The 22,169-nt window shown below is 38.4% G+C and overlaps 1 long non-coding RNA gene across 1 annotated transcript in view; it reads left to right on the forward strand.

Annotated features, from left to right (window-relative positions):
• LOC115857229 (uncharacterized) overlaps nucleotides 1-20,708 on the forward strand; it is a 48,151-nt gene extending 27,443 nt beyond the window's left edge. The window contains exons 2-3 of the long non-coding RNA XR_009563951.1: nucleotides 5,593-5,716; nucleotides 20,488-20,708. This is a non-coding gene — a long non-coding RNA (uncharacterized lncRNA). The remainder of the gene's footprint in view (nucleotides 1-5,592; nucleotides 5,717-20,487) is intronic.
• Nucleotides 20,709-22,169: the final 1,461 nt, after the last annotated feature.

The following is a 22,169-nucleotide window of genomic DNA, read 5'->3' on the forward strand; positions in this document are numbered from 1 at the left end:
TATTTAGATTTGTCCTGTAATGGCCACCAATCCAGAACACATTTATGGTCAGTAGACTATGGCTGTCCAGTCTGGCATCACGTTTAAGGAGCTCCTCTCCCCTGGCAGCCAGCCAGACGCCGCTGCTCTTCTGTACAAGGACCTCCTGTCCACGTGTCTGACCCACAAACTCCACCCCCTCCACAGGGTTTTCTCTCGCCTCTTGGCTTTCAATGTTGATGCCTCCCTGGGGTTTGTGTCCTCACCCTACTCTTTCAGCTCAATGCTTAATACAGCCTCTCTTGGGGTTTGAGTTTGTTTTCCCTCCCAGCCACATTTTCTTCTTTCTCCTTTGTCTTGAAGCGTTCACAGACCATCGCAGGGTAAGAATGTCCTTCCCTGCTTGGCTTCACCCTTGAGATTTACCAAACCATATCCTGCCCTTGGAGACAGACTCATTCCACTGAGGTCCAGATATGTTTCAGAAGCAGTGGTAGCGATTAGTGTATTTTCAAAGAAGCTTTCTATTCAAGATGGTTAAGTAAAGAGAGTTTGGCTATGGAAAGGGAGAGTGAGAGGGTGGGTAAACCTCACCTGTTCATATTATTCAGTTATTCAAACAAAATTTATTCCTCGAGTGTTTCAAATGAATTTAATTTGACGATATTAACATGCATTTATATTAAAACATTCTGTACTCATTGGACTATTCAATCAATAGTTCATTTACCTATTAAACTCTTAGCTTCTTAAGAGCACAGACCAAATTTTCATCTCTCTTATTTCCCTTCCTGAATAACCACCGAATTTTTTGGGGGGATGTGGGATCTTAGTTCCTCGGCCAGGGATCGAACCCATGCCCCCTGCAGTGGAAGTGCAGAGTCTTTACCACTGGACTGCCAGGGAAGTCCCCCACTTAAGTTTTTAAGTGACTGAACTGACAGATCCAACAAACCAAGGCCTGCATGTCAGGAAGTGTGAGCTGTAGGTCTGTGTACAGATGTTACCACCCGTTTGGAGGACAGTTCCTGTGGATTGTGGACCTGGGAAATCACACTGCGTGGGCATTGTTCCCTCCACCTCCCCACTTAGCCCCACAACATTGACATTTTTATTCAGGTGAAATTCCATTAAAACAAATATCAAGTAATGACTTTATCAGGAGGACCAAAACTGGGACCTTTATTTTTATTTTTTAAGAATTTATTTTTTCGAAGTATACTTGATTTACAATGTGTTAGTTTCTTTCCATTATGATTTATCACAGGATATTGAATATAGTTCCCTGTGCTATACAGTAGGACCTTGTTGTCTATCCATCCTATATATAATAGTTTGCATCTGCTCATCCCAAACTCCCAATCCATCCCTCTCCCACCCCCTCCTCCTTGACAACCACAAGTCTGTTCTTTATGTCTAAAACTGGGACCTTTAGTCAGCAAAACAGTCAAACTGGTGTGTGTGTGTGTGTGTGTGTGTGTGTGTGTGTGTGTGTGTGTGTGTGTGTGTGGCACGAGGTTGGGAAAAAACTAGACTGAGGATGTCATGAAAAGGCAATATTTAGCCCGAGGGGCCTGTGGAAGCAAGAGGGGCTTGTGATTGCCAAGCCATTTGCCTTCCCTCTTGCGTGGCTTTGTGACTTTGGAAGGAGTGTAGGTGGAGACTTAACAATACTCTTTACATCTCTCTCTGCCACTCTGTTCGTCTCCCCTCTAATTTGTATCGTTATCATCTCAGATCTGGATTATTGTTAGTAGTCTCCTAACGTATGTTTCTGCCTCTGTTCTCCTTCCACTACTCCATCCAATATATCCTTCTCAGATTAATCTCCCCAGCGCATCGGGCTGATTGTGCTAATAGTTTAGTCATAAATGTTTAGTCACATTTATTTCTATTCTGTTTTTCCCCTAGTTCTGCATTCAGTGCCGTCTGGGACCTCCCACTGATCCAGGTTTTCCACTGGTCTCCCGGTACTCCCTTCTCGTTAAATGGGACTCCCTGTTCCCTCCACACACCAGTGCCTCTAGGCTGTCCCGTGGCTCCCTGTCCTTCACCACAGTGTTACAATCCTTCCCATCTTTCAGGACCTTTAAAAGCTGCCTTGTCCCTGAAATCTTCCCTGAACATCCCCTCCGGGAGTGTTAGCTGCTACATCTGTTTTCCCACAGCGTGTTGTGTTCTGCTTCTTGAGATACCTATCACTTTCTACGTTTTGTCATTTTATTTGTGTACCTGAACTGAGTGGCTATGGGCTCTGGGTCAGACAGCCTAGATTTTAATGCCAGGTCTGGTCATTTATGTGGTCTTTGATATTAACCTTTTTTAGTCTTGGGTTCTTCATTGGTAAGTTAACAATAATCATAACTATCTTATAGGTTTGTTGATGAAGATTAAATGAGATAATGACGTAGTACACCTAACTCGATGCTCAAAAGATAGTAAAAGATCAAAAAATCATGTTATTGTTATGTTATTGTGTTTGTTATTATTGTTGTTTTAATTTCCTTTCTAGACTCGAACTTCATGAGGGTTAAATCTCTCTATATATCAGGCATTAGCAAACTTTTTCTGTAAAAGGTCAGAAAGTCAGTATTTTAGGCTTTGCAGGCAACATATATCTCTGTCACATATTGTTAAATAATAGTAAAAATATGTATATTGGTCTCTGCCCCTAGTTCCCGGCATAATGAAACTAAAACTCTTGTAGTTTCCCAAGTGATAAGAGCACTACAGGCATCTTTTGTTCTAATCTTTGGTCTTTGACCCCAGTTGCTGACATAGGGCTCCTGAAACCCATGTAACTTCCTGGTGATGGAAATGTCTTTTGTTCTAATGAGGTGATTCTAGGTGGGCTCCTGGATGGTTCCTGGATGGGGGCAGGTCACCAAAAATACCAAGCCATGATAAGAAGCTTAGAATTTTCAACCCCCCCCCCCTCGCTTCTCCAGAGAGAGGAGAGGGGCTGGAAACAGAGTTAATAATTGATCACGCCTAGGTGAGGAAACGTCCATAAAATCCCAATGGTATGGGGTTAAGATTGCTTTTAGGCTGGTGAACACGTCCTGTTCACCAATGTTCACGTTGGTGAACATACTGGGAGGGTGACACACCCCAACTGCAAGGAGACAGAAGCTCCTGAGCTCGGGACCCTCCCAGACCCCACCCTGAACTCTATCTGGCTCTTTCGCTGTATTCTTTGACATATTGTTTAATAAGCTGGTAACCTAAAGTGTTTCGCTGAGTTTTGTGATCCATTCTAGCAAAGTAATTATACCCAAGGAAGGGATTGTGAGAACCTCTGATTTGTAGCCAACTTGGACAGAAGTTGTGGTTAACTTGGGGCCCTACCACTTGTGATTGGCATCTGAAAAGGGGAACGGTCTTATGGGACTGAGCGCTTAACCTGTGGGATCGGATGCTATCTCCAGGTAGGCAGTGTCAAAATTGAGTTGAATCGTAGGACACCCCGCTGGTGTCACAGGATTTCTTGGTGGGGGAAACACCCTCACATCTAATGTCAGAATTGTTGTGAATGCAGGAGTAGTGTGAGAGTAAAGGAGACTCATAGGAGGAAATACCCGAGTTTTTCCCCATACACATATTCTTTTCTTTTTTCAACAACCTTTGAAAATGCAAAATTCATCCCTAGCTCACAGGCTGTGCAAAAATGGGCCCCAGGCTGGCAGTAGCTTGCCGACCCCTGCTATACAGTCCCCAGTCCCCAGATCAGTGCTCTGCGGATATAGAAATTCACTGAGTAATGTCTGATTAATTAAATGAGTGATTACATGACCGAGCTCTCTAGGAGTGCCTCTGTCCTTTTTTACCTTTTGCAAATGACTCCATTTTGCTCCCTCCCACCCTACACCAGAATCTAAGTCCCGAATCTTTCCCGCATGCCTGATCCTAAGAACAAGCTGGATGAACCCCCAAAACATGGAGCCAAGGATGAGTTTTTTCTTCTACATAACTAGGTCTTTCTGGGTCTCTGATCCAATCTAGCGGGGGAGCTGTGTGCAGAGTTAGTGAGGTTCAGTTATTCTGGGGAGAAAAGTGGTGAGAGTATCAGAACTATATTAAATACTGTATTATTGCATTTGGACGGCAGCTATATATGTTTCTCCATGAATGTGTAAAATCCTCTCTCCCACGCTGATTTTAATTGAATTCTGACAAATCCAACTTTACTGTGGCAAGAGAAAATGAGAATGTTGTTATTAGCATAGCTTTTCCCCCTTGTTAACTGCACTTACATATCATCTCCTCGGATAGCGTACGTTATTTTGCTTTTGTGCATTGATTTTATCACAACGGCATCAATTAGCTCTATTAAGAATCTTTCCACAGATGTACAGGAACGTGAGTGAGAATGAGTGGCTTAACTCTGAGAATTTTTATTACCAACAGTTCAGGCATTGGCTCTGCTTCCCTTATAAATCAGTTTTAGAAAATAATTAATATGACATACTAAATTTGAAGCACAGACTGACTATATGTGTATCTTCACACATTTTAAAATACTTCTCTCACCTTTAAATACTCAATAATTGTGAGGCTGATCATCATTCTTTATGTTAGGTGAACTCTGTAAATTCACAGGTTTGCTGATCAGAGCAGTGTTAAGAACTATAATCATCAGTAATACCCGTATAAATTGCATTCCTTAGCCAATTTCATACTTTGAATGGTAGTGAGATGATTCTTATCTGAGAAGTACAAAAATGTCCAGTAGGTGTTGCTGTTGTACACTGAATGAGCCAGGAAAGCTTAAAGAAATACAAAGTAATAATAATTTCACCCACAAATTCGTTATCATAATTGTTTAAGCAACTATTATTGGGAAGACAAATAAGAGTATAAATGGTACATAACTTATTTCTATATAATTTTGAAGACGTTGTCATTTGCAATTTTTGTTTCATATACGGAAAGAAAAATGTCTTGGGAGAAAAGCTAAAAAGTCAATCCTAATTTTTATTTTTTAATAGAATAACCAAAAGGAATATATTAAAAATAGAAATTATAGGGAATGCAAAAATATCAGAAATAAAGTACATGCACAGACTCTAGACAATGCTATACTTTTTTAAAAAAATTTTTATTTATTTTTATTTTTGACTGTGTTGGGTCTTCGTTTCTGTGCGAGGGCTTTCTCTAGTTGCGGCGAGCGGGGGCCACTCTTCATCGCGGTGCGCGGGCCTTTCACTGTCGCGGCCTCTCTTGTTGCGCGGCACAGGCTCCAGACGCGCAGGCTCAGTAGGGCCTAGTTGCTCTGCGGCACGTGGGATCTTCCCAGACCAGGGTTCGAACCCGTGTTCCCTGCATTGGCAGGCAGATTCTCAACCACTGCGCCACCAGGGAAGCCCAACAATGCTATACTTTTAACAATATTGAAATTGCTTTTTGTTAATATAACGGTTATTAATCTGGAAATTTGGTAAAATTCTGTAACAAGCAAGCTAAGTCTTGAAAGAAAGAAAACCTCAATTTTGATTCTGGTTCAAAATTCAAGCCCTATTCATTTTATTTCTAGGCTTATAGAGTAGCAACGGTTGCCAAAATATCAAGCGTAAACTGTACGTTTAATGAATCACACTTTCATTTACCTTTTAGGATTGGGCTGTTGGAAGTTCTGTGATGTGGCTGCTTATGACAATAACCCAGGCTGGTTAAAGAAGGCTAGGAGGCAATAAGATCTTCCTTCTGTTAATACAGTCACTACAGCTGTTATAGAAAGGTAAGGCTGAAACTACTTGGACTATTTTTCTTTTAACATTAGTTTCCATTTTATGCAACCTATGGGGAAGGAGAGTTATCCAAACTGCAGACTGTGCACCGTTTCGCTCCTGAGCAGGGGCACCCACAATGAGAGTATTAATGCTCTCTGGTACTTCCCTCTCATGGAACAAATTTGCAAGGTCTGAGGCAATGATTCATAGTTCAGGAAAGACACACCTTCCAGAAGCAAAGATGAAGAAAGAAGGATATTATATGTTTAGTCTTTGCTATTTTTATCCTTCTGGTTTTCAGTTAAATTGTGACTTACAATCATTTGGTTATGACGACCCATTAATTCACCACACAGAAGCTCCATTTGAATCAAAGACTCCTTTTTTCAAACTTAAAAGAAAATGAGTCTATATGTTCTTACTCTTTCCCTGTAGTATGTTCTGTCATTTTACTAGTATTCAAAGTCTATCCAATAGGCTTGGACTTATCTTGAATAAAAATTTATAATTTCACATGAATAGTAAGTAGTGGTTAGTATTTTCATTATAATGAACACATATAAAGACCAAATTTGTTTTGTTTTTTTTCCTGGCACTTGTTTGTAATATGCACTAAAAATTACCATTGTACTTAGTATTTTTTTTAACATCTTTATTGGAGTATAATTCCTTTACAATAGTGTGTTAGTTTCTGCTTCATAACAAAGTGAATCAGCTATACATAGACATATATCCCCATATCTCTTCCCTCTTGAGTCTCTCTCCCTCCCACCCTCCCTATCCCACCCCTCTAGGTGGTCACAAAGCACTGAGCTGACCTCCCTGTGCTATGTGGCTGCTTCCCACTAGCTATCTATTTTACATTTGGTAGTATATATAAGTCCATGCCACTCTCTCACTTCGTCCCAGCTTACCCTTCCCCCTCCCTGTGTCCTCAAGTCCATTCTCTAGTAGGTCTGTGTCTTTATTCCCATCCTGCCCCTAGGTTCTTCATAAACATTTTTTTTTAAGATTCCATATATATGTGCTAGCATACTGTATTTGTTTTTCTCTTTCTGACTTACTTCACTCTGTATGACAGTCTCTAGGTCCATCCACCTCACTACAAATAACTCAATTTCATTTCTTTTTATGGCTGAGTAATATTCCATTGTATATGTGTGCCACATCTTCTTTATCCATTTATCTGTTGATGGACACTTAGGTTGCTTCCATGTCCTGGCTATTGTAAATAGAGCTGCAGTGAACGTTTTGGTCCATGACTCTTTTTGAATTATGGTTCTCTCAGCGTATAGGCCCAGTAGTGGGATTGCTGGGTCATATGGTAGTTCTATTTGTAGTTTTTTAAGGACCCTCCATACTGTTCTCCATAGTGGCTATATCAATTTACATTCCCACCAACATTGCAGTAATATTTTTAAGATTGAGGCCGACCTTATTGGTATTGAAATATTTGAACATTCTTGTTGTGTCATATGGCAGGAACCTTGTGCCATATAAAAATACCATCTGTATATTTAATCATGCATAATTTCTCTAGCATATGCCTTTCCATCCAGACTACAAAAGCCCCAAGAACTGTTTTATATAAAGTGTCTATACAAGTGGGTACTTAAAAATTTTTGTAGAATGAACTAGCAAAAGAATAGGTAAAGATAAAGATTGCTGAATTTAACAAATGCAATGTCAGCCAAGGCTAAATTCAATCAGTTCAAAAATAATCTTTGAACTGTGAATCAATCAGAAAACTCCTAAAAATAAGTGCTGCAGTCCATCAGTAGATGAAGCCTTAGCATCTCGGTTGTTTCCTATTTTCCAGCTCCTTAATACCTCTTCCAGAATACGGTTTTCAGCACCTTGTTTCTTGACTCTGCTGTCTCAAAATGATTAACACTTGAGTAACAGGCAGTTGCAGTATACTTTCTGGCTTCATTTCTAGCCTCTAGTAACCCTAGATATGCCAAGTCCATGGAAATACCAAGTGATTTAATTGATGCCAGTGAGTATTTACTGCACACTTTCTGTGCTTGGTTCTGTGCTATATTCCATACACACCAAGATATTTTATTCCTTTGTCCCTTTGTTAATGGCAGTCTTTCTGCTTTGAATGCTTTTCCCTTCCTTCTTCTCTGGGTAACCACTATTCATTCCTTAAGACTCATCTCAGGCATTACATACCCCTTAAAGCCTTTCCTGAGCCAAAAGCCTGGGGTCCCATAAGACTATGCATGGCTCTATAACAGAACTCAGCCATTTTATTTTAGTACATATAAACACTATCTCTTTATGTAACCATATGTCCCACTAGACTATGTGCTCCTCAAAGTAAAGCAATCAGAAGAGAACTGGCTCTTATTTCCATTACCAAATATACCAACCAACCTGTATGTGCACCCGAATACTTCGTCTTACTTCCTAGTAGAGTGAGTGGACCGTCATTGATTCATTAGGGCCAGTCCATCTACTCGGGTGCTTCCTTTGCACTTGATTTATAGGTTGTCTAGTTATAGAATTTGTCTGGAAATTTTTTCAATTATTAGAAATTTTGAAGGCATTGCTCTATTGTCTTTTTGTTTCCAGTATTGCTGAGAAATCCAAACCTTTCCTACCATCCCTTCTAAAACTTCATATTACATAAAATTTTAATATCTACAGTGATACAATGATACAGTGAATCCCTACCTACTATTATTCCGCTTCCACAATTATCCATTCATAGCCAGTCATGTTGGATCTAGTTTTTCCCTCCTCCACAGTTGCCTTTTTTTTCTCTTTACTTATTTTGGTTTCCAGTTTCTGTGGCAGAGCCTTTCTTCTTTGGGCTTGTAATCCCTTGGCTCTCTGCTCATGATCAAGAAAGCGTGAGACTAAAAAACTGATTCACACCCTGAGCCTGTGGGAAGGACTTTTCAACTCTGAGCTTCACTGAATCGGAATCTGGGTGGGCCATTTATAGGGGAAACTCTGAGGTCAGTGCCTTTAGGTCTTGCTTTTAGGCAGATCAGCGTCTGTGGAAAGGAGCCTCAGTTTCTTTTCTGGAGGGTAAATGTCTGGCTGCCAGCATGTTGGGAGTTGTACTGGGGAAGAAGGCTAGAGGTGTCTGCATTCAGCAATTCACTGGCCATATGGTCTCCTGGCATCCCTCCTCTGTTTTTCCTAGGTTGGAGCAAAGGGACCTGGGATTTTTACTGTTTCTCAAACGGCTTTTGCCTACACCCCCTTATTTAGGAACTCTTCTTCACACTGTGCTTCACATTTTTCTAGCATTGCCAATTTCTGATCGTTTTGAGGCTGTGGTGCAAATTTTGTTGATTTTGAACTCTCCTTGCTGCCAGCTTGGGATCTGAGTTTCTTGGGGGTGCTAAATCAGTTATCACACATCCATCCGCTTTCCACCTTTCAAAATGTTGTCGCTGTCGTTTCCTCTACCGCTTTCCCCACACTTGTAGGTTTAGAACAAAACTCATTTATTATACTTTCACACGGGGTTTGGGGAGGGGAAAAAAATAGATGTCTGTGTTCACATCATCTTAACCTGGAAGGGGCCCCCACCCCTTTCTTTTAAAACTTAAAATCCCACAACCATCGTTTAATATAAAGGTAAACCCTGTTCCTTGTGGCTGGCTTCTCTGTAAGGCTTCTGGTGGCTGCTGCATGCACCAGGGCCTCTGAACTCTTTGGCTTTTCAGTGATAGGGGCAGCTGCTAGCAGGGAGGGTCTGGTCCTGCTAGATGAGGGTGTTTTTGATTTCCTTCCCGAAGCCCCATCCATGTATTTCTGGTAACTGGCCACCAGAGCTTTGGAGATGGGCTAGCAGGTTGCAGAAATGTGGGCCACCCTTCACACAAGCACGGATGTCCACGCAGGGGAGCCGCGCTCTCCACAGGAACAGGACAGGTTCCAGGAGCATACATTGCAGAGCAAGCAGCTCAGTCATCTCCAGGGGCCACTGTTCACCTTGTTGAAACAGTTAGCTCTTTGTGCTGTGCCAGGGCTGTGGTCACCTTCCTGCTTCCCGAGACCTGCACAGACTGCAGCGGACCCTTGGGCAGCATGGCTGCTGGCATAGACAAGAGCTCCTCCACATGCGGCTCCACAGCTGGAAGAGGAAGCATCTCTTCTTGAAAATACCTTTTTCGCTGGAATTCTGCAATGCCACACTGGCATGTTTTTGTTTTTTCCTTACTTTAATGGCCACCTAATCGAAAGCAATCATATGGAATGTTTGGAGTTTTGTTTTTGTTCTTTTCTTTTGGAGGGTTTTCTAAATACCAGGACCTAAGATAATGGCAAACAATTAAGGAACAAAACAGACAACTTTCTGTCCTCACAGAGCATGTGTTTCCCTTTTTCTTTGCTGGACTCTTATCCTTTTCCTGACTGCTAAGCTATGTAGGGCCCCAAGGTTTGGTCCTTAGATTTTTTCTGTACTTTCTAAGTTGCACCATTCAGTTCCACTGCTTTAAAAACATCTATAAAATGAGAAGTCCAAATCTCATATAACACTGCCTACTCTACATTCTCAGTTGATATCTGTAGTGGGCTAAATGGTGGCCTTACAAAAGATACGTTTATTTTTATCCTCAGACTCTATGACTGCTATTTTATTTGGAAAAAGTGTCTTTGTAGGTTTAATTAAAGATGTTGCAATGAGGAGATCATCCTGGATTAACCATATAGAACCTAAATCCAATAACCTAAATCCATCCTGGATTAACCATATAGAACCTAAATCCAACCATATAGAACCTAATCCTATAAGAGAGACACAGAGGAGATGATAGACACAGAAGAAAAAGCAACGTGAAGATGGAGGCAGAGACTAGCGTGATTTGACTACCCATCAAGGAATGCCAAGGAATGCTGGCCATCACCAGAAGTTGGAAGAGACAAGGAACATCTTTAATTAAATCTAAGTGTATAAATATATAAGTATATAAATATGTTTAATTATAATTAAACTACTAAATAATTAATTTGAGGAAGTTTTCAGGATATAAAATCAATATAGAAAAATCAATTATATTTCTATATCCTAGAAATAAATATTCTGAAAATGATACTAAGGAAACAATCCATTTATGATAGCATGAAAAAGAATAAAATACTTGGGTATACTTATTTTTTTAAAGGAGTTGATTTCTTTTTTTAAAAAATTAATTTATTTGTTTTTGGCTGCCTTGGGTCTTCTTTGCTGTGCCCGGGCTTTCTCTAGTTGAGGCGGGCAGGGGCTGCTCTTCGTTGCAGTGCGAAGGCTCCAGTAGTTGTGGCTTGCAGGCTCTAGAGAGCAGGCTCAGTAGTTGTGGCACACGGGCTTAGCTGCTCCGCGGCATGTGGGATCTTCCTGGACCAGGGCTGGGACCCGTGTCCCCTGCATTGGCAGGTGGATTCTTAACCACTGCGCCACCACGGAAGCCCTGGGTATACTTTTAACTGAAGAAGTGCAAGTCATGTACACTGAAAACTACTAAACATTATTGAAAGACAGAAGATTTAAATAAATAGAAACACATCCCATGTTCATGGGTTGGAAGACAATATTTTTAAGATGTCATTATTCCCAAATTGTTCTTAAATTCATACAGAGTTAAGAGAATTCTAAATCAAATGAGAATCCTAGCTGTTTTTTGGCAAAAACTGACAGGCTGATCTTGAAATTCATATGGAAATGCAAGGGAGCCTGAATAGCCAAAACAAACTTTAAAAGAAGAATGATGCTGGAGGACTCACGTTTCTTGATTTCAAAACTTACTGTGAAGCTACAGTAATCAAGATGGTATGGTACTGGCATAAGGGTAGACTTACACATCAGTGGAATAGAATTGAGGGTCTGGAAATAAACCCTTACCTTTTGCCAAGGTTACAAAGACCATTCAATGGGAAAAGAATATTATTTCCAACAAAAGCTGTTAAGGCAACTAGATATCCACACGGAAAAGAATAAAATTGGACCTCTGTCTCTCACCATAAATAAATGGTAACTAAAAATGGAATACTGAAATGTAACAGCTTAAATGATAAAACTTGTAGAAGAAAACATAGGAATAAATTTTCATGGCCCTGGGTTAAACAACACACAAATGACAAAAAAAAAAGTAGATAAATTGTACTTTATTAAAATTTAAAACTTTTGTGCTTCAAAGGACACCATCAAGAAAGTGAAAAGACAACCCATGGAATGGTAGAAAATATGTGCAAAACATATATCTGATAAGAGATTTGTATTCAGAATATATAAAGAACAACTCAATAATAAAAAGACAAATGACAATTTTAAAATGGGCAATGAATAGACATGGTGCTATGCAAAATGATGGCCCTCCCAAATCTGCCCGTATCCTAATCCCCAGAACCTGTGAATACACTAAAAAAAGTTGAATTGTACACTTTAAAAGGGTAAATTATACAGTATGTGAATTTGATCTGAGTAAAGCCTTTTTCTTTTTAAAGAAATAGTTCAATGAGTTCCCATGTATTCTTTATCCAATTTCATCAATTGTTTACGTTTTTCTTCATTTACTTTTTCATATTCTTTCTCTCTCTATATATATCTTTCTGAAACCATTTGGAAATCATTTGGAATGATTGTGGAATACTACTCAGCAATAAAAAATTAACATGCATGAATCTCATAATAATTATGCAGAGTGAAAGAAGCCAGACAAAAAAGAGTATGTACTGGATGTTTCCATTTACATAAAACTATGGAAAATGCAAATCAACAGGGGCAGAGAGCAGATCTGTTGTTGTCTGAGGGATGGAGTGGGAGGCTGAGAGGAACAAGAGAGAGGGATTACAAATAATTATCTTGATTGTGGTGATAATTTCAAGAGTGTATAAATAAGTAAAAATTTATCAAACTGTATACTTTAAATATGTACAGTTTATTGCATGTCAACTGTACCTCAATAGAGCTGTTTGAAACTTTTCAAGGTGTACACTTTATAAATATAAGCAGTTTATTGTAAGTCAATCATATCTCAGGAAAGTTGTTAAAAGTGTCAGAAAACAAATGAAAATTGAAAAACTACTTCAAATCATAAGCAAAGGGCTAATTTCCTTGATATAAAGTCTCTACCAAATCAATAAAAAAATAACAAAAAACACAATCGAAAAGTGAGTAAATGATATGATCAGATCATGAAAAACAAAATATAATTGGCTCTTAAACCTAGACGGTACTCAACCTCACTCATAAAAAGAAAAATTCAAATTAAAGCATCACTGACACTGCTTTTCCATTCTTAATGGTGCAGATAGCAACAAATTTCATAAAACACTATGTTGACATGAGTTTGGGGAACCATGTAGTCTCCCACATAGATGGTAAGTGTATGGACTGCTGCAACATCAAAGAAGGATACATTGATAATATGTATTTAACTGCTGTATCCTTCCAGGTGGTAATTCCACTTCTCGGAATTTTTCCTACAGATAAACTTGTGTAAGTGCAAAATGACCTATGTTCAATGTTATTCATTAAAGCCTTATTTGTTGTCAGGAGTTTCCTGGCGGTCCAGTAGTTAGGACTTCGTGCTTTCATTGCAGAGGGCCTTAGTTCCCTGGTCAGGGAACTAAGATCCCACAAGCTGTGTGGCCCAGCCAAAAAAAAAAAAGCTTTATTTGTTGCTGTTAAAGACTGGCAATAAAATAGATGGAGAGATATACATGTTCTTGGATTGGAAGAATCAACATTGTGAAAATGACTCTACTACCCAAAGCAATCTATGGATTCAATGCAATCCCTATCAAACTACCACTGGCATTTTTCACAGAACTAGAACAAAAAATTTCACAATTTGTATGGAAACACAAAAGACCCCAAATAGCCAAAGCAATCTTGAGAATGAAAAATGGAGCTGGAGAAATCAGGCTCCGTGACTTCAGACTATACTACAAAGCTACAGTAATCAACACAGTATGGTACTGGCACAAAAACAGAAATATAGATCAATGGAACAGGATAGAAAGCCCAGAGATAAACCCACACACATATAGTCACATTATCTTTGATAAAGGAGGCAAGAATATACAGTGGAGAAAAGACAGCCTCTTCAATAAGTGGTGCTGGGAAAACTGGACAGCTACATGTAAAAGTATGAAATTAGAACACTCCCTAACACCATACACAAAAATAAACTCAAAATGGATTAAAGACCTAAATGTAAGGCCAGACACTGTCAAACTCTTAGAGGAAAACATAGGCAGAACATTCTATGACATATATCACAGCAAGATCCTTTTTGACCCACCTCCTAGAGAAATGGAAATAAAAACAAAAATAAACAAATGGGACCTAATGAAACTTCAAAGCTTTTGCACAGCAAAGGAGACCATAAACAAGGCCAAAAGACAACCCTCAGAATGGGAGAAAATATTTGCAAATGAAGCAACTGACAAAGGATTAATCTCCAAAATTTACAAGCAGCTCATGAAGCTCAATGTCAAACAAACAAACAACCCAATCCAAAAATGGGCAGAAGACCTAAATAGACATTTCTCCAAAGAAGATATACATATTGCCAACAAATATTAGTCATTGAAAGAATGCTCAACATCATTAATCATTAGAGAAATGCAAATCAACACTACAATGAGATATCATCTCACACCGGTCAGAATGGCCATCATCAAAAAATCTAGAAAAAATAAATGCTGGAGAGGGTGTGGAGAAAAGGGAACCCTCATGCACTGTTGGTGAGAATGTAAAATGATACAGCCACTATGGAGAACAGTATGGAAGTTCCTTAAAAAACTACAAATAGAACTACCATACGACCCAGCAATCCCACTACTGGGCATATACCCTGAGAAAACCATAATTCAAAAAGAGTCATGTACCAAAATGTTCACTGCAGCTCTATTTACAATAGTCAGGACATGGAAGCAACCTAAATGCCCATCGACAGATGAATGGATAAAGAAGATGTGGCACATATATACAATGGAATATTACTCAGCCATAAAAAGAAATGAAATTGAGTTATTTGTAGTGAGGTGGATGGACCTAGAGTCTGTCATACAGAGTGAAGTAAGTCAGAAAGAGAAAAACAAATACTGTATGCTAACACATATATATGGAATCTAAGAAAGAAAAAAAAGGTCATGAAGAACCTAGGGGTAAGATGGGAATAAAGACACAGACCTACTAGAGAATGGACTTGAGGATATAGGGAGGGGGAAGGGTAAGCTGTGACAAAGTGAGAGAGTGGCATGGACATATATACACTACCAAACATAAAATAGATAGCTAGTAGGAAGTAGCCACATAGCACAGGGAGATCAGCTTGGTGCTTTGTGACCACCTAGAGGGGTGGGATAGGGAGGGTGGGAGGCAGGGAGATGCAAGAGGGAGGAGATATGGGAACATATGTATATGTATAACTGATTCACTTTGTTATGAAGCAGAAACTAACACACCATTGTCGAGCAATTATACTCCAATAAAGATGTAAAAAAAATGAATTAAACATGATATTTGTATTTAAAAAATAATATGTATAAATAAAGTAACATTTTGTTATCAATGTAAAAAAAAAAGACTGGCAATAATGTAATTGCCTGTGCATAGGAGATTGGTTAAATAATTATAGTTTAACTGTTGAATGTAGTACTGTGTATTGGTAAAAAAAGAATGAGAAAGCTTTTTTTTTTTTTTTGTGGTACGCGGGTCTCTCACTGTTGCGGCCTCTCCTGTTGCGGAGCACAGGCTCCGGACGCGCAGGCTCAGTGGCCATGGCTCACGGGCCCAGCCGCTCTGTGGCATGTGGGATCTTCCCGGACCGGGGCACGAACCCGTGTCCCTTGCATCGGCAGGTGGACTCTCAACCACTGCGCCACCAGGGAAGCCCTGAGAAAGCTTTTTATATGTTGGAATGAGAAAATCTTATCTGAAGTGAAAAGAACCAGGTGCAGAACAGTGTATGGTGTGCTGCCATATGGATTTAAAATAAGTCTACAAATGCATATTTGCACAATATACATAAGACTGTACAAGTACATATTTGCCTCTGGGGAGTGGTTTGAAGAAAGGTTTGGGAATATGTCTTTTCCCTACCTCTCTTTTATGACTTGAATTTTAGATTATTTGAATATATTTCCTTCATTTGAAAAAAAATCTTTTGATTGTTGATACTAATAAGCCCCTCTGGGGCTGCCAAGGTTTTCACTCATAAACAAATTCATTTTGTGTTCCCCCCAGTATTTAAAAAATAAGTTTATTTTTAATCCAACATTTCTGGGTGCGTTGTAGCAGAAACTTATTTCATGTTTTCAAGTTACATAGTTCATGATATTTCTAGATATTGAAGTCCTCATTATTTCTTACCATGTTTCTGGAGGTGGAAGCTGGGTGAAAAAGGTCTGAACATTTTTTTTTTTAACACTTTGGAAGAATGTTGCCAAATTGCTCCTTGAAAGATTATGCCAATTTACATTCTCACCTGTAGTTAATGGATGTGCCCCTTTTCTTGAACTCTCATTGGCACTTGTGCAATCATTTTCTAAATTCCAATTTTATGGGCTACACTCATATCTCATTATTTTAATTTTCATGTTCTAAATTGTAATGAGTTTGAACACTTTTTCAAAGTTATATTGGTCACTTGAATTCTTTTTTTAAAATCTTTTTTGCTTTTTTAATTAAATAAGTAAGACATTGATTTCATTTTCACAATATATGATTCAAACTATATGGAAATATACAAATATATGTTAGTATATGGTGTTAGGTAAAGAATCTAACTGTATTTTTCCACAGTTAACAAATTTTTTAAGCTGCCATTCATTAAAAATCTACTCTTTCTGTATTGATTACAAAAGTGCTTCACTAATTCTAAATTCTCAGATGTATCACAGAATTTAGAATCTGTTTCATTAACCTATCTGTCTAGTATCAGGCCGGAAGTACATTGTCTAGTTATTTTTGCCTGAGAGTTGTAAATCCATTCTTGACTCTTTTGCTGCCTAATTCTGGAATTGGAAATTTAAATCTAATTACATTAAATTTATAAATGAAATTTAGGAGATTTGAAATTTAACAACATTAATTCATCTTGTCTGAGAACAAGTAATTTTACTCCATTCATTTACCACTACTTTTATATTCCCCAGTAAAATTTTGTATTTTTCTTTATGTCAGCACTGCATATTTCTTGTTAAGCTTACTCCAAGGTATTTGGAATTTATAGCGCCGTACTCACTGATTAGATTACTTTATGGTGCTCTTTCGACTTTGTGTCATATTATATCAGCATCCCTCAGTTCCCCTGCCGTCAGAGTAGTTGATGGGAGGTTCGAATGCCATAGGTCTGATGGATAATATTTATTCTCCTTGGGCTTGAATGGACCACCTCTTAGTCTCCATTTATGGCCTGTAGAGAGTTTACAGTGACCCTCTGCTGGAGCAAGGACCAGGATCTGTAGTAGCTCTCCTTCATTTACATAAACAGCTAATTGGTTGGCTGCCAGCTTTTTAGTGCCACCCCACAGAGAGCTCACCACTTGTGCTCCTGATACTTGCTTGGATATCTCATTCCAGGCACTTCCTTCCTCACAGGGCTTATCCCCACCCAGGGCCCCCTGAACAACCCTAGAAGAAAGTCAATTGCTTGTTTCCATTTGACCCCAGAGAATTGTTCCTATATTGATTAAATAACCATTTGGGATCACAGAACATACAAATGAGCCTGGTTCTCAATCAGAAAATTTTAAAAAGAAAGAGAAAAACAAAGATAATAGCCCTTTTCTATTGAAACTCTCTATACCATGCACTTTCCAAGTGTTTTTTTTAAAGGTAAAATAAAATTTTTTATTAAAAAATTTTTCTTTTCCATTTCTTTCCATTAAAGAATTGTGGTAAAATACACATAACAAAATTTACCATCTTAAACATTTTAAAGTGTACAGTTCAATAGTGCTAAGTACATGTACGTTGTTGTGCAGCCAATCCCCAGAACTTTTTCATCTTGCAAAACTGAAACTCTATACCCATTAAAAAACAGCTACCCACTTCCCCCTCCCCCCAGCCCCTGGCAACCACCATTCTGCTTTGTTTCTCTGAGTCTGACTACTCTTGACACCTCATGTAAGTGAAATCAGACAGTATTTGTTTTTTTGGAACTGGGTTATTTCATTTAGCAGAATGTCCTCAAGGTTCATCTGTGTTGTAGCATGTATCAGAATCTCCTTCCTTTTTTTTTTTTGCCATGCCGTGGGCATGCATGATCTTAGTTCCCTGACCAGGGATCGAACCTGTGCTCCCTGCAGTGGTGGAAGCGTGTGAAGTCTTAACCACTGGATTGCCAGGCAAGTCCCTCTCCTTCCTTTTTAAGACTGAATAATATACCACTGCATATATATATCATATTTTGTTTATCCATTCCACTGTTGATGGACATTTGGATTGCTTCTACTTTTTGGTTATTGTGAACAATGTTGCTATGAACATGGGTGTATATACCAATTTCTCTGTGAGACACGTGTTTCAATTACTTTCTTTTAAAAAAAATTTATTGAAGTATAGTTGATTTACAATGTTGTGTTAATTTCTGCTGTATAGCAAAGTGACTCAGTTATATGTATATATATGTATTTTCCGTATTCTTTTCCATTAAGGTTTATCACAGGATATTGAATATAGTTCCCTGTGCTATACAGTAGGACCTTGTTGTTTATCCAACCTATATTCAATTACTTTCTAAGTGTTTTACTAGATTTATCTCATTTAATCCTTACTACAACTTTATCAATCAGGTATTACTAATATCCCAGTTTTACTGATGTGAATACTGAGGCGCGTAGAGGCTAAGTAGATAGCTAAGTAGTGGTAATTCTAGAACTCCCATGTTTAATACCCCACTATACTGTTTTGCAAAAGAAACATCTAGGTATCTTGCACCAAGAAGTGGAAAATAGAAATAAATACTATGTTTGCATTGGCTATTTATGAAGTAAGAAGTAGACATTACTTTTTATTATTCATCATATTCCAAGAACAATACAGTACAAATAATATTCAGGTTATTTCTATTCCAACAGAATAACTTAGAAAGTTGAGAGCTATCCAGATAATTCAGGATAACATCCTGATTTTGAGTCATCCATCCGATTACTCAGATAATTGCTTTGATATGAATAATCTAATAAGATTATTTCTTTTTTTTTAAATGTATTTATTTTATTTATTTATCTTTGGCTGCGTTGGGTCTTCATTGCTGTGCGCGGGCTTTCTCTGGTTATGGTGAGCGGGAGCTACCCTTCGTTGCGGTGCGTGGGCTTCTCACTGCGGTGGCCTCTCCTGCTGCAGAGCATGGGCTCCAGGAGCATGGGCCTCAGCAGTCGTGGCTTGTGAGCTCTAGAGCACAGGCTCAGCAGTTGTAGCGCGTGGGCTCAGCCGCTCCGCGGCACGTGGGGTCCTCCCGGACCAGGGCTCGAACCTGTGCCCCCTGCATTAGCAGCCGGATTCCCAACCACGCGCCACCAGGGAAGCCCAAGATTATTTCTTATTTTCAAAATTAAACAAGCTCTCAACTTCCTGTCTGTGTAAACACAGCCATAATGAGATAGATACGATGAAAATTAAAGAAGGAAAAGGGATGACTGGTCTGTGAAAATCTCATGAAATGGCTCCTTGTTTAGACTGTAAGGATCGATAAGCATTACTTTTAAGGTATATCTTATACTAAAATATCCTATATAATGATTTGAAATATTACTCTAGAAAGCAAAAATGAGCCTGAACACCAGATTTTTCATAGTTAAACAGGCAGTGTGGAGTAGGGAAAAACTGGGGATGGAGTCATCCCATGATCTACATTCCTATATCATTGGTTTGATGATGTCTTAACTTACTTACATATTTTCCCTATATACTTTTGCAGTATAAATTCCAAAATCTCATGAGAAATGTAAAAATATGTTCTGGGGAATGTTTTTGAATGAGTTGTCTATAAAGTGTATGTGGGGGTGTATTGCATATATATTAATTTTGTTTTTCATTTTTTTCAACTTAGCTGAATATTAAAATTATCCACCTTGTTTCATGATCAAAATACTGCTATATTCTCAGGATCAAGAATAAATATGTTTTATTTCCTGCCCTCCAAATTAAATTATTTGAGTTGTTTTTCTAAGCTATACTTATTTCATTTCCTTTTAGATTTTTTTTTTTACCACCAGACATTTTTTCAATTGCTATAAAATTTATACCCAACAAACACATTTCTTTAAAAAAAGGCAAAGTCCTTTCTAGAAATAGAAATCACTGAATACTTTTTTCACAAAATCATCCTCAAGATAGGTGGAGAATGTTTCACTAAGTCCGATGAGTTTTGGTTGTACAGTGATATATGCCACAGTGGATAAAGAAAATATTTGAGGAAATTTAAAAAATGGCCTCAATTTAAAAATAAGTAAAGCGATATCATACTGTGGAGGGAAATACAGAGATTAGAGCTGAAATTTTCATGATTATTACTCTACTTTGGTCATATTTATATGATGGGATTTTAGGGTGAAAGTATTTGTATCTCATCATAGGGGTGTAGGTGATAATATTGTAATAAGGTTAATAGTCAGGCTTCTTCTGGCTACGTGACAGAAACCCAACTCAAATTTGTTGAGATATAAACGTGATTTTAATTCCTCACTGAATCCTAGACAGGGCTGAATAGACAAAACTGGGGCCTAGGCCTTAAAACCAGCTGGAATCAGGGCTTCCACTGCTGCCACTAACTCCGTCTCTTTCTCTGAAAGTCTGTTTCTCTCTCTTTCCCTGTAGACCAGATTCCTCCACATGGCAGGAAGCACAGCCCACTGAAAACTTCCTAAACTTTCCACCATTAACCACTGTAGCAGACGCTGTTGCTGTCCTGGCCGTGTCTCCTTGGCCCATCTATGAGGTTATCTACAGTTGGGGAATTGCTCCTCTACTTGTCCCAGACTTCCTACCTCTAGCATCTGCATCATTCTGCCTGAGGACAGCTGCTGGGGGAGCGCGCTGGGACAGCAGGTAGGGCAGACCAGAAGTGCCAGGTGGTTAATATGCCCAGGAGTAATCTTCAGCCAAAGAGGGGTGGGAATTGGTGCATAAATACCTTACTTTCCTCATTCTCTGGGAGGACAATTCTGAGTTTTGTTTTATGGGCCTCTTAGAGGGTTCCCAGCAGGACTCAACACCTTTTATCATTGCTTTCGTCCTTTCCCTGTCTCACTTCACACTCTCTTACCATGCTTCCTGGGATCATCTCTCAGATAGACTACTTGTACCCAAATCCTTGTTTCAGAATCTTTTTTAGGGGGATCCAGACTGAGACAACCACCAGAGAGTAACTAATTTAGGTTTCCTTTGTGACCCAGTGCAAAAATCATAGATTTAATTCTTAGATTGGCCCATTCTGGGTCAAACGCTTACCCATGAGCCAGTCAGTAGTAGCCATGGGGACAGGGACATGGTAGCTATCACATGGGTAGACTAGGAGATAAAGTGCTCAGAGTCAAGGCTAAAGTGAGTGTAGAGAAAGAGCAGATCTAAGATACAGGAGAATATTATTTATACAAGATAGGATATATGTTGGGATGATACCTTGATTGGGTATATAAAACAATAGGTCTTTACCCATAATGTAGTTAATACCATGTTTTATAAAATGCTTGTTCTAAACCAATTTTGGCAGGGGGTTGCTTTGTTTTAAAATAATTTCAGACTTACAAAAAAGTTATAAGAATAGTATGAGGAACTGTCAAATACCTATTGCCCAGATTTACCAATAGTTTATATTTTTTCCTATTTCTTTTAAATTTTTTCTTTTCTTGTTTAAATTGAGGTATAATTGACATACAACATTATATTAGTTTTCATAATGGTTTTATATTTGTATATGTTCCATTTGTTTTTATAATATTCTCTACTTACGTATACATACATAACCACATATATGTTTTTATATGTATAGATACATACACTCTATATATGTATATATGTGTAAAAATATATATTTATATTTTTTTTTCTCTGAACCATTTGAGAGTGTGTTAGAGATATCATGCCTCTCTACCCTTAAATACTTCAGTGTGTTTTGCTAAGCACAAAGAATTCTCTTGCATAATTTAAGTGCAGTCATCAACTCAGGAAATTTATTATCGATTTTATACTACTATCTAATCTATAGTCCATATTTGAATTTTAGCAGTTAATTCAATAGTATCCTTTATAGCTATTTTCTCCCTAGTCTAAGATCCAATCAGGGAGCATACACTGTGTTTAATTGTCAAGTCTCTTTACTCTCCTTTAATCTGCAACAGTTTCATCAACATTTCATTTTCATCAACCTTGTTATTTTGAAGAGTACAATCCAGGTGTTTTAAAGAATGTCCTTCACTTATAAAACCAATATATTTTATTTTATTTATTTTTTAAATTTATATATTTATTTTTGGCTGTGTTAGGTCTTCATTGCTGCG

This window comes from Globicephala melas, chromosome 5 (assembly GCF_963455315.2).
Source record: "Globicephala melas chromosome 5, mGloMel1.2, whole genome shotgun sequence".
NCBI lineage: Eukaryota > Metazoa > Chordata > Mammalia > Artiodactyla > Delphinidae > Globicephala > Globicephala melas.